The sequence below is a fragment of the Dromiciops gliroides genome, chromosome 1 (assembly GCF_019393635.1).
Source record: "Dromiciops gliroides isolate mDroGli1 chromosome 1, mDroGli1.pri, whole genome shotgun sequence".
Taxonomy (NCBI): Eukaryota; Metazoa; Chordata; class Mammalia; order Microbiotheria; family Microbiotheriidae; genus Dromiciops; species Dromiciops gliroides.
Genome location: NC_057861.1, coordinates 419,837,085 through 419,855,318, shown reverse-complemented (window position 1 = coordinate 419,855,318; position 18,234 = coordinate 419,837,085). Strand labels below are relative to the sequence as shown.

Below are 18,234 nucleotides of genomic sequence, written 5' to 3'. Positions count from 1 at the left end.
TTCCCCAGGGTCACACAGCTAGTGAGTGTCTCAAGTGTCTGAGGCTGAATTTGAACTCAGATCCTCCTGATTCGAGGGCTGGTGCTTTATCCACTGCGCCACCTAGCTGCCCCTTCAACAAGTATTTATTAAGCACTGACAATGTGTCAAACTTTGTGCTAACTGCTAGAGAAACAAACACAATAATGAAAGAGGCTCTGCCCTCAAGGACCATCATGGAAGACAACATGTACAGAAATAAGTATGTATAGAATGTATACAAAATTAATAGAAGGTAATTTTGGGAAGAAGGGCACAAGGACTTGGGAGGGAAGTGGACATCAGGAAAAGCTTCAGATAAAAGGTAGTGCCTAAGCTAAGAGGTGAAGGAAACAAGAGATTCTACGAGCTGCAGGTCAGGAGAGAGTTCATTCCAGCTATGAGGAATGTGAAAAACCAATGCAAGGGCATGGAGACAGAAGATAAGGGTATCCTCTGTGAAAGACAGCAAAAAGTCACTTCTAGCACCCTCTTCCCTTGCCTTCTGGGGCCTGGGTCACCATGCAGCCTTCTTGGTGTTCAGGGCTTCTATCTCCAGCAACCCATCCAGGTATCCTCAGCTTGGGCAGTATTCCATGCTCTACAACTCTGTCCCTTCTCCATCTCCACCAAAATTCACATAGCCTGTGATTGATTACATAATTTACCATGCGGCATCCCTGCTCTCAAGGAGTAGGCAACTGCTGTCTGGGAATTGATTTTTACTCATTTCCTAAAAAAAGAAACATCTCACCTTCCATCAGGAGCCATGTAGAAGATATCTCCCAAAGCCTAGCATGCTCCCCTTCTATCCTATTCGGAAGGCAGCATGGTATCTTAATCAACCAACCAACAAACATTTATTAAATAGCACCTGCTATGTGTCAAGCAACTTGTTGGGGAGTAAGCATACAAAGACAAGAATGAAATAGTTCCTGTTCATCAAAGAGCTTTCACTCCACGGGGTATAGTAGAAAGAAAAACAGATCTAGAGTAGGGGTTCTTGACTTTTCTTTGGGTCATAGAACCCTTTGGCAGTCTGCTAAATCCTATTGACCCTTTCTCAGAATAATGCTTTTAAGTGTTTAAAATAAAATGCACAGGATTATAAAGGAAACAAATTCCACTGAAATACAGATATTAAAATATTTTTAAAAGTTCGTGGATGGGGTAGCTAGGTGGCACAGTGGATAGAGCACTGGCCTTGGATTCAGGAGGACCTGAGTTCAAATCCTGCCTCAGACACATGGCACTTACTAGCTGTGTGACCCTGGGCAAGTCACTTAACCCCAATTCCCTCATTAAAAAAAAGTTCACGGATCCCTGGTAAAGAACTCCTGAGAGAGTCAAATGACCTGAGTTTGATTTTTAGCTTTTCCAGTTATTAACTCTGCAACCTTGGACAAGTTACTAACTTTTTCTAAGTCTGAGTGTCCTCATCTGTAAAACATAGGGTTGACCAGATCACTTTAAAGTCCGTTTCAGCTCTCAATCTACGATGCTATGGTTTATAGGGTAGAGAAGTCATGATGTCATAAAGTGCCAAGGTAGAAGGGCTCTTAAAGTCCAATGCAACCATTTTATAGATGAGGAAACTCAGACCCAGAGAGTACAAGATCACGTCAGTAGTAAGAGATAGAGCCAGACTGTCACATCTAAACTTAAATCCTTCAAGACATAGAAATGAGAAGAGTTATGGGGACATGGCAGTATTTGGATGAGTAGAGAAAGCTCAAAGTTAGTCAGAGGTTGGCAATGCTACTGAGGGGGATTGAGGGTTCTGCCCTTGGGCATGGATGCCAGTTATTCCTGTACCTCTGCTACATCTTCATTTCATTATTTTTGCTGCTATTATACTGTTAACTATAGGTCTATTATTATTATTATCATTGGATTGTTTAGCAGAGTTAGCCCTCAGGACCAGGAAATTAGTCATCAAAGGCCTTAGAAAACTGCTATGTACTACTTAGGAATGGGAACTAGCCATGTCTTATACTTTTTCCCTTTTCATTTTCTTTTAATTCTTTTCCAACATGCCCCTTACATTGATTTCTTATATGGTTAATTGCTTCCCCCTGGGACTTTTGTTTAATCCTGGGACTCAGTTGGAGTTGTTTATCTTGGAAAGACACATAATTCAACTGCCTGAGTGTCTGCAACCATCATTGGTACTAGAATCATCCCTGAAAAATGAAGCTCAGCCTTGGGGGTGGGGGAAGGGAATGCAAGTTGACCCAAGCAGCCTGAGGGCAGAAGGAAAGGGCCTCCAGGCTGACCTGGAAATGGGCAAGTTGACACCAATGGCATGTGACAGCTAGTATCCATTAGGAGGTGCTCAGTCCCAGGCCTGGACCTTTTTGGACACTCATAGAAGACTGTAATGGAGAGATGGGAGGGATGTAAAAATTCTCTTCAACCTCATCTCTGTCTCCTGGCCTCCCTAGCCCCCTTCAAATCCAGCTAAAGTCTCACCTTCTACAAGAAACCTTTCTCAATCCCCCTTAATGCTAGTGCCTTTCCTCTCTTGATTATTTTCAAGTTATCCTGTATAGGTCTTGTTTGCATGCTCTCTCCCTCATTAGGATGTGAGTTCCTTGATACTAGGGACCATCTTTTGCCATTCTTTGTATACCCAGAGCTTAGCATATTACCTATCACAAGGTAGGTGCTTAATAAATGCTTGTTACCGGCTCAAAAATCCACCTAGTCCCATCTCCTTATTTTACAGATGAAGAAAGTGAAGCCCGTGAAGGTTAAATGACTTGTCCAAGGTCACACAGGTGGTAAGTGGCAGAGTTGGGATGTGAGGCCAGGTGCTTTGATTTCACCATTGGTTCCCTCATACTGTTTCACTCTGCACTTCTGGTCCTACTTTCTCGAAACCTTTATAAAGCACTAGGTAGTGATTCTGAGCTAAGCCAATGGCCACATCACTGGTGGAGCCACTTAAAGACAACTCAATGAGCCCATTACAAGAAGATTCTTTGTTTTTAGAAACATTTGCCTTTAGAGAGTTCCACTACACTTTAATTCTTCACAGGTCTGGGGTTTCCCCATCATAGATGCTCCCTGTCTCCACACAATTTACCACCCTTCTGTGACTTGGTAAATTTAGAGGGTTGCTGTGGACAAATAAACTCATTCTACATCACCTGCCTGGTGATGAGCCTCTTATAATTTATATAAGCTTGTCCCCGAGATTACAGACTCAGAGTCCGTGGCTTCCATACTTTAAGCCTTCCCAACTTAAAGAACCTCTAAGAGCTTGTGCTCCACTCTCAGAGCTTTCAAAAACCTTCAAGGAAGAAGTGGCTCTTCTCCCTGACAAGGCAAACCTCTTTACTTGTGCTTTCAATCCAATCCTCTACTGTCTTCTCCAGGAATTTGCCCATAGTTCAGTCTCTTTCTTTTTCTCTTTCATTCTCATCTTCTTATTCATTTGTTTTAGTCCTGTCTGATTCTCCATGATCCCATTTGAGGTTGCCTTGGTAGAAATATTGGAGTGTCTTTCCATTTCCTTCTCCAGCTCATTTGACAGATGAAGAACTGAAGTAAACAGGGTTATGTGACTTGCCCAGAGTCACACAGCTGGTAAGTGTCTGAGGCTGGATTTGAACTCAAGTCTTCTTAACTTCAGGCCTGGCACCCTAACCACTGTGCTACCTAGCTGCCCAAGCCTCATCTCCAGCCTCTCCCTATTCCTGGTTCTATTCCTAATGCCTACAAATGTGATTAGGTCCTCTAGATTCAAAAAACAAAAACAAAAACCCCAAACCAAAAAACAATGCCAACCCCTCTTCAATTAACCCTTTTATCCCCTCAAATTGTCACCCCATATCTAGTCTTCTATATTCTACCTCTATAACCTTACATCTCACTTGAATATCTTAAATTTCTCTCTCTCTTTTTCTCTCTCTGGTTACCAGCAATCTCATAATAGCTAAATATGATGATCTTCACTCAGACTTCATCCTCCTTAATCTCTTGGTAGCTTTAGATACTGTTGACCATCTTCACCTCCTGGATACTCTTTCCTCCCTCAGTTTCCATGACACTGCTCTCTTCTGGATTTCTTATCAGTTTGACCCCTCCTTTGGAGTCTTGCTTTTTTTCCCCTGGTTTATAATCATGACACACTTTTAAATTTAACCTGTATTACTGATGTTTTATTCATCACTTTCTTTTTTTAATGTAAAACATTACCATATTAGTTATTTTTTATAAGAAAACTTGGATAAAAGAAAACAATGAAAGATAGTGAAAAATAGCATGCTTCAGTCTGTTCCATCAATATCAGTTCTTTCTTTGGAGTTGGATAGTATGTTTCATTAATAGTCCTTTGGGTTTGTCTTGGATCATCATATTGTTGAGAATATTTAAGTCATTCACAGTTCTTGATCAAACAATATTGTTGTCTCTGTGTACAATGTTCTCTTGGTTCTGCTCACTTCACTATGCATCAGTTCATACAAGTCTTTCCAGGCCTTTCTGAAGTCATCCTGCTTGTCATTTTTTATAGCACAATAATATTCCACCACCATCATATACCACAGCTTCTTCAAGCCATTCCCCAATTGATGGGCATTTCTTTGATTTCCAATTTTTAGCCACCACAAAAAGAGTTGCTATAAATATTTGTGTACAAATAGCTCTTTTCCTCTTTTTGGGGATGTCTTTGGGATATTGTTGGATCAAAGCATATGCACAGTTCTATAGCCCTTTGGGCATAGTTCCAAATCAATCTCCAGAATGGTCAGATCTTTTCACAACTCCATCAGCAGTGGATTAGTGCTTTCCCACATCCCCTCTAATACCCAATATTTTCTGTTTTTGTTATATTTTCCACTCTGATAGGTGTGAGGTGATACCTCAGAGTTGTTTTAATTTGCATTTCTTTGCTCAATAGTGATCTAGAGCATTTTTTCATATGATTATAGATAGCTTTAATTTCTTTGTCTGAAGTGTAGACAATCAACAGAACAATGAATTGAGCCCTGATTTGTAGCAGATGTTCATTTCTCAGGTGTAAATGTTCACAATAAAAATTTAACATTTTGGAGCAGCGAGGTGGCACAGGGGATAAAGCACTGGCCCTGGATTCAGGAGGACCTGAGTTAAAATCCAGCCTCAGACACTTGACACTTACTAGCTGTGTGACCTTGGGCAAATCACTTAACCCTCATTACCTTGCCCCCCCCCAAAAAAAATTAGAATTAAATGCAAGGGTTGCATTAAAAAATTAATAATTTACTCTAGAGCCAGTAGAGTAAATTTCAGCATATCTCTGTTCATAGTCCCGCTAGAATTGCCTTAATATGGTAATTCTCCAGTATTCTCTCATGGGGAATCTTTTGTTTGTACAAATATCTCTGCTTTGACTAGCTCCTTAGTTCCCATAAGTTCAAGTATCATTTCTATGCTGTTCACTCCCAAATCTATGTATTCAGCCTTAATCTTTCTTCAGAATTCTGGTCTTTCCCCATCAACTGCAAGCTGAATGTCTCTTCTTGGATGCCCCATAGACACCTCAAACTCAAGTTCCAAATAATACTCATTTTCCTGAGTGAAACCTGTCTCTTCTTCAATCTTACCTATTTGGGTTAAGGTCACCAACCTCCTTCCACTCACCCATTTTTGCAATTTTGGAGTCATTGTTAGCTTCTCCCTCTCCCTCACAAACTATATTGAACTTTTTACCAAGTTTACTTGTTTCTGCCTCCATATCTCTTGAATTTATTTTTCTCTACTCACACAGCTGCCACTTTATCATCTCTGGTCTTGACTAGGCTTAAGTCGTTTCCTTGCATCTAGACTCTTCTTTCTCCAATTTCTCCTGTGTGTGTGTGTGTGTGTGTGTGTGTATACAAACACACATTGTTTATATATAGGGTTTTTTTGCATATTGTCTCCTCCATTAGATTGTGAGCTACTTGAAGGCAGGGAGTATCTATTTACTTTCTTTGTATTCCTGGTGTCTCACACAGTGTCATAGACATAGAAGGTGATTAATAAATATTTGTTCATTAAATTGAATGCTGGGGGCAGCTAGATGGTGCAGTGGATAAAGCACCGGCCCTGGATTCAGGAGTACCTGAGTTCAAATTCAGCCTCAGACACTTGACACTTACTAGCTGTGTGACCATGGGCAAGTTACTTAACCCCCATTGCCCCGCAAAAAAAAAAAAAAAATTGAATGCTGGTCACTTTTACACCATGATGGAGCATTGGAAAAGGTATTTAATATCATTGTAGAAATCATATTACAGGTGACATGTCTTCAATCAAATAAAATTTATTGTTAAATGTAATCCTACCATTTTTGTCCTATTATTCTATCCTCATTTTGGAGCTGATCTCTGTAAAATTAAAAAATTCCATCTTAAAAATCCAGGATGAGTGAGGTGTAGCTGAAAAATATCTGGAATAGTTAGTGAAATACCAGCTGAATAGGAGTTAGCCAAATGCCATGGCAACCCCCAAAGCTAAAAGTTGTCCTAGACTGTACTAAGAGATGATGTCTTTAGGGCAGCTAGGCGGCACAATGGATAAAGCACTGGCCCTGGATTCAGGAGGGCCTGAGTTCAAATCCAGCCTCAGACACTTGACACTTACTAGCTGTGTGACCCTGGGCAAGTCACTTAACCCTCATTGCCCTGCAAATAAAGAGAGAGAGAGAGAGAGAGAGAGAGAGAGAGAGAGAGAGAGAGAGAGAGAGACATGATGTCTCAAACAATGGAGCTGGTAAATCTGATACTCTCCTTTCCAAGTCCCTAGCCTCTGGAGTATTGTGTGTAAGACTAGGTACCTGATTTTAGCAAAGAAACAGATAAGCTGGAATGTGTCCCATTCTGGTTGAACCAATGACAATGACCTCCTTGCCATTGCTTGAATAAGACACTCATCTCCTGATACAGAGAATTTTCCCTGGCTGTTCCCCATGTCTGGGATACTCTCCCTCCTTATTTCTGCCTCCTGGCTTCTTTCAGGTCCTAGCTAAAATTCTGTGTTTTATAGGAAGCTTTTCTCCATCCCTCTTAATTGCAGGGCCTTCCCTCTATTGCAATATTTCCAAAATATTTTGTATATAACTTGATTGTATGTAGTTGCTTGTGTTCGTTTATTCACATTCTTTTTAAGCTGAGGCTCAATGACTAATTCTTAGGAATGTCAAAGCAGGCAATACAGCTTGGACCAGTTGATTTCTGAGCTTCCTTCTGGCTCTTAGTGTTGAGACCTTTGAAAATACCATTCTACTTTTCATTCCACCTTTTAGGAACATGCCCCTTGTGTAAAGGCTGGCACACCAAAGGTAGCACTTACAGCTTTCATCATTATTCAGCTCTCTAATTTTCACTTTTCCTTCAACCACATAACACTGGACATGGAGCACTGAGATGGGAAGTACATAAAGGAAGTAAAAGGCAGGGACAATGTCTCACTCATGAGTTCCATTATTACTGTTTCAGGATCCAGATATTGTACATCTGGAGGGTGCTGTTTCCTCTCCTGTGCCCATCTTGCTCCTCAGCATTTCATCCCATATTTCAGACAGGATGTACTATTCCTGCTAATGTTCAGTTAAATCTTTGTCCATCTCAGCCCACTGAGACTTAATGATTTCAAATAGAGATGTTGCTTCAAGATAACTTTGGGCCAGGGGTGGCTAAGACCCAGGAAGTTTACCTATGCTTTAGTTCTGAATGCCCACATAGTACACCACCACCAGAGGTCATTTAGTTAGTATCTGGGGATCCTTTTAAAGACTCAAAGAGAGATTGAAAAAAAGTTGAATTTGAAATTGGGGTGATGCCCATCACTTGGGGAAAGGCTGAACAAATTATAGGATGAGATTAGGATGTAATGCTATTGTGCTATAGGAAATGATAAGCAAGATGCTATCAGAAGGACTTATGAAAAATGCTATCCATCTACAGAGAAAGAACTGATAGTATCTCAATACAGATTGAAGTATAATTTTTTTCTTAGTTCCTCTTTCTAAAGTTGTTTTTTTTGCCTGTTTTCTTTCATAACCTGACTAATGTGGAAATGTTTTGCATGACTGCACATATATAACTTATATTGAATTGCTTGAGTTCTTAAGGGGGTGGGAGGAGGGAAGAAGAGAATTTGGAACACAAAGTTTTAAAAATTGATGTGAAAATTTGTTTTTACATGTAACTTGGGGAAAATTCTAAATCAATCAATCAATCAATCAATCAATCAATCAATCAATCAATAAAAGACTCAAAGGGCTTTATTTCAGCTGGACCATTCCTTAACTTTGACTCCTTGATTTGTCTCACTTCCCCATTACTTTTCATGATTTCCAAATGAGAAGTGTGGCTTTATGATTATAGATGTTACTCCATGGTTAAAAGTTATAAATTTCATGTCATTGGATAACAGATAGAAAAGCTATGGGTCTTACTTTCTCTACCTGTAAAATGAGAATAGCACTTGTGACTTACATTGTAGCTGACTAGGGGAGGGCGTGAATGTCCACACATCTATCTTAGGAAACAGTGGGATTTTTAGGGGTGGGGTGGGACAAAAGAAATTAACTGAGAGAGTTCAGGGTGCAGTTCGTTGGAGATGGCATCCAGACTGGAATCTGAAATTTTTCCCTTTTTACCTCAGTCCTTGGAACCCTTTTTTCTCTTCAAGGCTTAGTTTAATGCCACCTTGTACAAGAGGCTTTGCTTGATTCCTCCAGTTGTTAGTGCCTTGTGAAATTACTTTGTATATGTATTTATTTTGTATATATTTTGTATTTACATATCTGTATACATGCCCCCTCCCCTGTCTCAATGCAATGAAAGCTGCTTGAGGGCAGGGGCTATTTCACCTTTGCCTCTGTGTCATCAGCACAGTGCCTGTCACACAGCTGGCCCTTTGAATTAAATGAATTTCATAACCATGAGACAAGGAGGTTGTGGGTAGTAAGTAGTTTTTGGTCAAATGCCTGTTGGAAGTGATAGAAATGACTGTTGGGGCTGATACCAGATGAAGAAGAGGATACACAATAGAAGTTCATGTTTTCATATACAATTTGCTTTTCAATTCTTTGTATATTTAAATAGTGGTGTTTCTTGAAATTCATAACAAAAAGGAAATTTTTTAAAAAGAGAGGGAGAAAGTACTTAGATTTCATAGTGGGACCAAAGACCATAGTCTTAAGTTCAGGCTTCCTTATCTGATTGAGAGGAAGTGGACAGAGGTTATGGTGATTTTTCCTCAAGTTTTCCTAGACCATCTGCTCTGGACCTCTCCTGTGTACCTGCTATTATTCACTTCTTTGTATTATACATTTGTATTATCCATAGTATCAGCACCCCACTTTCTTCCCTCTCAACTCCCCTCTCCCAGAAATGTAAACGCCTTCAAGTCAGGGGCAGTCTCTGTGTCTGTCTGTCTGTCTGTCTGTCTGTCTGTCTGTCTCTGTCTGTCTCTGTGTCTTCTGTGTCTCTCTGTCTCCCTCTGTCTCTGTCTCTCTCTTTGTCTCTGTCTCTGTCTCTCCCTTTGTCTCTCTCTCTCTCTCTCTCTCTCTCTCTCTCTCTCTCTCCATTGCTTAGCAGAGTATTTTACACATAGGAGGGCCTTAACCAACGTTGAAAAAAGCTTTGGAAGAACTCTGATCAACACAGTGACCAAGCACAATTCCGGAGGACTGATGATGAACTGTGCTATGCATTTGGTAGAATGGTGATGGACTCATGGTATTGGCTGAGACTTTACTACTTGGACATGGATGGTGTGGGAATCTGCTTTTCTTGACTATGCATATTTGTTACAAGGGTTTGGTTTTTGTTTTAGTTGGGGCAGGGAAGGAGGTGGAGAGAAAGTAGATTTTCACTGATGGAACAAATAAAATTAAAGTTACCCCCCCCCAATGTTTTTTGAACTGAATGATCACTTGAGTTTGTCTTAGAGGGCTGTTGTTCAGGTATGGATTAGATGGGATGGCCTCTGAGCCCCTTTCTACCCTGAGAGCTTGTGTTTCTATTATTCCATGAATTGAAATGAAAGACAAAGGCAGATCACAGGGAGCAACTGCAGGGGTTTACTGGAAGTTCCCTGAGAAAGGGATAGGAGGATGTTTTGAAGGCCAGAGAAGGGGTACACAGTTCAGATTTTCTGAAGTGAAACAGGCTGTGAAGATTGGGAACATCCTGGGGAACTGCAAGAAGGACAATAGAGAATGTTTGGGGGACTATAGGTAAACGCAAATAGTAGTGTTATTGCCAGTCTATAGCCTGGGTAGAAAAGCAGCCTACCAGGCAGATGGACAAGGACACCTTACCTTCTGGGTTGGCTTGTGTAGCATCCTTGGTGTTTTCCTCCATGAACAGATCAGTCGATTAGCTATAAGAGGAAAGGGCTGGTTTTAGCACAGACAGAAAACCTTTGCATCAGTAGCAATGCCATTTGGTCTCTGCAGCATTGTGGAGGGAGCTAGGCACATTGTGCTTTTGCCAGATCTCTCACTCATGAGAAGGGTGTAAGAACTCTTAGAGGACTAGAATTGTTTTTGTGCTTATATCTTTGGGTTCTTAACACACTGCCTGGCACAAAAGAAGTACTTAATAGATGCTTGTTGAAAAGAAGCCTGGGTTCAGTCATGATTTTTTTTTCTTTTTTTTTTTCTGGGCAATGAGGGTTAAGTGACTTGCCCAGGGTCACACAGCTAGCAAGTGGCAAGTATCTGAGGTCACATTTGAAATCAGGTATTCCTGAATCCAGGGTCAGTGCTTTAGCCACTATGCCACCTAGCTGCCCCCTCATAGGGTTTAACAATAATCTTGCTGAATAGATTTGAAAGAAATTTGGTGCTATGTTCCAGAAGGTTCGTCATTTTACAAGAGACCTCTACTTTGATGCTACTGTATTATTATTGTCCTTCTTGGCAAAACAATTTCCAAATTGTAAATATGGGTGGGGGAGGAACTGGCTGTTATCTGGAGCTGACCTTCTGGAGTGCTGAATATTGGTTTTGTTTTTTTTTTCAGCTGCTCTCAGCCTCCTCCTCTCAGGAAGGTTTAATCTTTTTATTCATTCAATAGTTAAATATTCACTGCTTTCTTTGAGCTTATCATTTTTCATGGTGTCAAAGAGTGCTTCATATCTGCTCTAAGACTTCTACTCCCAAATGCATATTTATTCTTCTCCTCTTTCAAGAACTACATCCTATCAATTGCTATGTATGTCTTGTCTACTGTGCGCTCTCTATCCTGAATCTCTCTATCTCTTCTCTCTGAATACATGGGTAGTAGTCTGATTCAGATCCTCATTGACTTTAAAAAAATAAGTAATATTTTCATTTAAGGTTTTGAGTTCCAAATTCTATTTCTCCTTCCCTCCCTCCCTCCCTTCCCCCCTCCCTGAGGCAGTAAGCAATAAGATATAGTTTATGCATGTGCAATTATGTAAAATATTTCCATATTAGTCATTTTGTATAAGAGAACTTGATCAGAAAACTGCCTGTTTATATCCTTTGACCATTTCTCAATTGGGGAATGACTTGGATTCTTATCAATTTGATTTAGTTCCCTATATATTTTAGAAATGAGGCCTTTATCAGAAGTACTGGCCGTAAAAATTGTTTCCCAGCTTTCTGCATCCCTTCTAATTTTGGATGCATTGCTTTTGTTTGTACAAACCCTTTTTAATTTAATGTAATCAAAATCATCCATTTTGCATTTCATAATATTCTCTATCTCTTATTTGGCCATAAACTGTTCTCCTTTCCAAAGATCTGAAAGGTAGACTATTCCTTCTCCTAATTTACCTATGGTATCACCTCTTATGTCTAAATCATGTACCCATTTTGGCCTTATTTTAGTATAAGGTGTAAGATGTTGGTCTACGCCTAATTTCTGCCATACTACCTTCCAATTTTCCCAGCAGATTTTTGTCAAATACTGAATTCCTATCCCAGAAGCTGGAGTCTTTGGGTTTATCAAACTATAAATTACTAATGTCATTTACTACTGTGTCTCCTGTGCCTAGCCTATTCCATTGATCCTCCACTATTTCTTAGCCAGTACCAGATCGTTTTGATGACTATCGCTTTATAGCAGAGCTTCAGATTTGGTACAGTTAACCTACCTTCCTGTGCATTTTAAAAATTATTTCCTTTGATATTCTTGACTTTTTGTTTTTCCAGATGAATTTTATTATTATTTTTTCTAGCTCTATAAAATCATTTTTAGGTAGTCTGATTGGTATGGCATTGAATAAGGACATTAGTTTAGGTAGAACTGTCATTTTTATTATATTAGCTTGGCCTATCCATGAGCAATTGATATCTTTCCAATTATTTAGATGTGTCTTGTGGTTGTGTTCATAGAGTTCCTGGGTTTGTCTTGGCAAGTAGACTCCCAAGTATTTTATATTATCTACCATTATGTTAAATGGAATTTCTCATTCTATCTCTTGCTGCTGGAGAAAAAAAAATAAGAGAACTTGAATAAAAGAAAAAAAATGAAAGAAACTGAAAAATAGCATGCTTTAGTCTGTGTTCAATCAATATCAATTCTTTCTTTGGAGGTGGATAGTATGCTTTATAATTAGTCCTTTGGGATCTTCTTAGATTGTTGTATTGCTGAGAATAGTTAAGTCACTCACAGTCCTTCATCAAATAATATTGCTGTCACTGTGTACAAAGTTCTCCTGGTTTTGCTCACTTCACTATACACCAGTTCATATAAGTTTTTCCAGACCTTTCTGAAATTGTCCTGTTTGTCATTTCTTATAGCACACTAATATTCCATTACAATCATATATCACAGCTGGTTTAACCATTACCCAATTGATGGGTATTCCTTTGATTTCTAATTCTTAGCCACTACATACAAATAGGTCTTTTTCTCTTATTTGGGATGTCTTCCTCACTGACTTTGGACTAGATTATAGCTCTTGTAATAGCTATCTAATTGGGCTCCCTGCTTTAAGTCTTGCCTTTCTTCAATTCATCCTCAGCTGTCAAATAGATATTTCTAAAGCAGAAGTCTTACTTGACACTTTACTGCTTTACAAACTCCCTTTCCCTCTAGGATAAAATACAAATTCTTCTGTTTTATACTAAAGTCCTTCATAATCTGGATCCAACCCACTTTTACAAGCTTATTACATATTCTTTTCCATATACTCAGTAGTCTAGCCAAACTGACCTACTTACTGTTCCCCATTCATTCCCCACCTCCTTGTCTGTGTAAAGATTTGACCCTCAATGCCTAGAATTCATGCCTTCCTTACCTCTGATTCAGAACCCTGGGCATCTTTCCAGGCTCAGCTTTTTAGCACAACCTCCTATGTTAGGTCTTTCCCTATCCTTTCAGTAGGTAGTTCCTGTCCCCTAAATCCCTTTGTATATAGTTTATATTTATACAAGTGCATGTTATCTCCAATGCAAACTCCTTGATGGCAGGGATTGTTTGATTTTTGCTTCTATTGTTAGCATAGTGCTAGCACATAATAGGCAGCTAATAATACTTGTTGAATTGAATTGAAGATGTCAGAATTGAGATTCCAACCAAGGTCTTTTCTGAATCAAAGTTCAATATTTTAGCCATAACACCAGCAAGCAAGATAATATACTGTTATCCAGCAATGCCATTTTTTCCATTCTGCATTTAAATGTGTCTAAAACTGTTCATTTAAAAAGTCAACACCAAGGTACTGTAGCTATACATGGTTGTCCTTAAATATGCATTTGGAATGAACATATAGCTCCTTTAAACTGAGAGTCATTAAACAGGACAAGAGTTCCCATAGCAAATTCATTAACTAGGATTATTTTAACTCTCTGTTTAAGCTGGGCTCCCATGAACTTATTAAAAACAGTTTAACGCTTGATTATATGCTGCCTTGCTCTTTTTTAAAAAAATAGAAACAATTCCCTGACCATCCCATTTATTGTCATAATGCCATAGAAGAGTGAAATAACATGGAAAAAGATGTGCCACTATTACTGCCCACCAAGCACAACCAAGAAAAACAAAACAAAACATCCATTCCTGTGTGTCCTCTGACCACAGACTTCTAGTTAGAGACACTTTGTAGTAGAGTAATGTTGTCTCCTTTTAGCATGATCCGACCAAGTTGTTTCCTTGACTTTGATTTAGAGTGAATCTCCTCTGCATCATACAAGATTCATATACTCATCAAAACCAATTATGCAGTTCTCTATTCCCATATTTACTTGCTCATATAGCCACACTTGCAGTCAGGACCAGTTCTGGAGATACCTGAAGATGAGGTTGATGGGCTGCACCATCACCTTCCTCACCTTCTGGACCTGGCTGCGGTACGCCATAGTAGGAACGTACAATGAGCCACTGGCTTGCTTTCAACCAAAGATGGCATCTTTAGTATCTTTTGTATTCTTTATACAGGGCCGACAAACACTCTGCCAGACCCTAGCTTGCAGCACTCTGGAGTGGAGCCTGAACCACACTAAAATGGTTTTCTAAGTCAATATGTGGCTGCAGGGATCTTTATGTATGGTTGAGTGGCCACCATTTCTATTTGAGTTTGACACCACTGTTCAATATGATAAGGAAGTCACACAGCAGATGCCTTCCCATATACTTATTTATTGACTGATTAATCAGTGGCTTTAACTAAAGTATTTGGCAGGGTAGAAAGGGAAAAAAAAAACACCAAATTATAGATTCAGAGCTGGAGAGGATCCTAGAGACGATTTCATCCAACTGCCCATGGTGAAGACAGGACCATGACATGCCTTGCTCACGTGGCAGAGCTAGGATTGGGACAAGGTCTTGGTGGTGGAACTGTGGATTAGTTAAACCATTCTAGAAAACAATTTGGAACTAAGTCCCCAAAGTCACTAAATTGTGCATTCCCTTTGACTCACCACTAATACCACTAGACCTATACTCCGAAGAGATCAAAGAAAGAGGAAAGGGACCCAAATGCCCCCAAATATTTGCAACAATTTTTTTATAGTAGCAAAAACCAGTGGGGATGCCATTCTATTGGGGGATGACTAAATACATTATGTGAATTTACTATAACATAAGAAATGGCAAAATGTACAGTTTCAAAGGAAACTTGAAAGACCTCTATGAACTGATACAGATTGAAATGAGCAAAACCAGGAGAATAATTTATACAGTGACAACATTATAAAGAAATATCACATTGAAAGACTTCAGAACTCTGTTTAATGCAATGATGAACCATAATTACAGAGACCTGAAGATGAAGCTTGTTACTCACCTCCTGATAGAAAGGTAATGGACTAAAAATGTAGAATGAGACATACATTTTGGGACATAGCCAATGAGAGAATTTGTTCTGTTTGATTACATGTTTGATGTGAGGTTTTTCTTTTCTTTTTATTACATAGTGGGGTTTGAGGGAGAGAAAATAAATGCATGATAATTAGAAAAGATTAGAAAATTAAATTTGGGGAAAATGCTTGTTGAACTGTGGTAAAAAGTTTTAACAGTCACTTAGATAATAGAGAGATGCCAGTTTTTTTTTTAGGACCACCCTTTTAGGGAGGAGACCAACAGCATGAGCTACGCACACCAGTCCGCCTGTGACGCACGCCAGATTGCCTGCTGAGCACTTGACTTCCGGGGTGCGAGCTTAAAAGGCAAGGAGAGAAAGGAAGTGGGAACTTTTTTCCTGCTCTGCTGTTCTCCTGACTGTGCTGCACAGGCTGATGCTGACGAGAGTTCGACTGGCTCCGGCTCGCAGTTAGCAGCAGCACGCGCTTGACACGGTCTCTCTCTCTCTCCCCAAAGGTGGCCTTCGGCTTTTGGTGAGTTTTATATGAAATATAGACTAAGCTTAGACTTAAGACGATTTGTATTGTATTTCTACTTTCCTATCCTTCTAATCAACATCACCTTGTGACCACCATACAACAAAAGCTCTAACTAGAAAAACAGAAGCTTCTTCCATTTACTAGTCTGGGAGATAAATTAAGGGAAAGGTTAAGTAGGGGAGATTTATGATATAATATCCAATTTTAAATCTCACAGAACTGAATTTATGGGAAATTTGACAATATTCTATTTGCTAAAATGGTAGAAGGGAAGCGGTTATAAGTCATACTTTATAAAATAAGCATTGCATGTATCGTCAATCCTGCTCTAATGTTTCATTGGTGTATGGAAGTGATTGTGAGTTTTCAGGGGCTATGCAAGTAGAACACTTTGACAGGTCCTGTTGCTGATGGGATGGCTTCTATGCCAGGAGAGGACCTTTCATGAACTGTGTATTTGTTCACTGAGTTCTAGTCTAGTGAACAAAGGATCATAGGCTGGCTTCAGGCTAATAAATACTGTGTCCAAGAACTTATGAGATCTGGTTTGCTAGAGGAAATATAAATGCCAATATAGATGAAATCCCAGATCTTTGAAGTGTAGCATAGTATCCCAAATGACTTTTTGTAGAATGACAATATCAATCACTTTTTTTTTGCATTTGAGAATTCTTTTCCTTTATGTTTTAGTACTTTTGATTATCTCTATGCCCCTAGGCAAGTTTCTCTAAAATAAAAGCTTTTCTTGAAAATACCAATATTCATTGAGGGAGATTATGAAGTTGTGAATCATAATATGCTGCCATGCATGTCAAAAGAACCCAAATGGTATGTTACCCCAAGAGCTTTGGAGAGACATATGGTAGGGGCAAATAGGAATCAGTTTACTGTTAATATAAAAAAGATGTATGATGGAAAAAGGGGGTGGGCTTATCAGTAGTGAGAGTGAGGGAGAAGAAGTGAATGTTTTATGTGCTGCACTGAAAAGTATTAGGAATTGTAGAAGAAGATCAATTATAATTGGATCATTTTGATAGTTGATGGGCACTGGCCTGTAAAGGGTCGGCTAGTATAGAACAGATGATGTACCACTGATGTCTTTAAAAAGCCAGTGTGGGCAAATGACACTTCCCATCTTCTCAAGAAGTCCTGCCTAATGTTGTAAGTGAAGGAAGAGATGGATGGACATGAATAGAGAGAACGATTTTTCTAATCAAGGGGAAGGCAATAAACGAAATCTGTGGAAGCAAGACAACAGGAGCTTCACTGGATATAAACACAAGGAACAAAAGAGGAACTAGGAGAGAGAATGAGTTAGCATGGATAGTATTGGACTGTGGTAAAGCTTTAAAACCATGAGTGAATGGTACATATTTGATACTGAGACTTTCCTTTGGGCGTGGAAAGAGTAGGGAAAAAATAAAAGGAAGTTTTTAGCTGTCTAGGTACAGGGCCCCAGAAGAGGAACAAATTCATGGACCCCAGATTAGGAGATGAAACTTGAGCTAGACCTTGAAAGACTATATAGTTCAGAATGTAGGAATGGGGAGGAAAAATGAAACCTTGGAGACATGATAGCGGAAGAAATAGCCTCACTTGGTGCTTGTATGCCTGATTTGTTAAGACAAAAGTACAAATGCTTTGTTTAAAGTATCTGGATGTAGAGATGAAAGGCTGATGAGTTAACATTTACATTTAAATGCTGAGCCACCACTTCCAACTTAATTCATTTCTATAGGAATCTACTGAGAAAATCTGGGAATCTCATGCTATTATTAATGTTCAACCCCCAAATCCTCCAACCCACAATAAGATACATCATCCATCCTTGGGTCTGTGGCATTTCTGGCCCATTCTTGACAAATATACAGCTTGGGGAATTCTTTGGAGCAGAGAGTTGAAACCAAGGTTGGATCAGAGGACTGAAAACTTCAATAGTTACTGATCATCACCAACATTTACAGAGCACTTTAAGATTTGCAAATCATTTTGCACACATTAACTCCTTTGGTCTTCATGGCACTCCTGAGAGGTTGGGGCTATTATTATGCCTGTTTTATAGGATTTTCTATTCTAAGTCACACCCCTGGTCACACAGCTAATTAGTGTTAATGTCAGAATTCAAACATAGGTCTCTTCTAATTCTGGCTGCAAGTGTCTCTTCCACTACATGATATGCTTATTTGAATTAGCTGGTTGATTAAGAGCAACTGTTGATCTTGCATTTGGATTTTCACAGCACAATTTTATATTTATGTATGGATATGTGTGGGAGGAGAGTAGGGAATAAGCATTTATATAGAACCTACTATATGCTAGATATTGTGCTAAGTGCTTTACAAATATCTTACTTGATCCTCACAGTAATCCTGGGAAGTTGATGCTATTACTTCCCCCATTTTACAGTTGAGAAAACTGAG

At 39.3% G+C, this 18,234-nt stretch overlaps 1 protein-coding gene and 1 pseudogene across 2 annotated transcripts in view; both read right to left on the bottom strand.

The window, feature by feature from the left end:
* PRLR (prolactin receptor) overlaps positions 1-18,234 on the bottom strand; it is a 142,536-nt gene that overhangs the window by 58,785 nt on the left and 65,517 nt on the right. Inside the window, exon 2 of one of the 2 annotated variants that reach the window (XM_043967610.1) lies at positions 10,319-10,380. The exons of the other annotated variant lie outside the window; for it this stretch is intronic. The gene's annotated coding sequence lies outside the window, so the exon portion shown is untranslated. The remainder of the gene's footprint in view (positions 1-10,318; positions 10,381-18,234) is intronic. 2 annotated transcript variants of the gene reach the window in all.
* Positions 14,059-14,332, bottom strand: LOC122728971 (annotated as a pseudogene).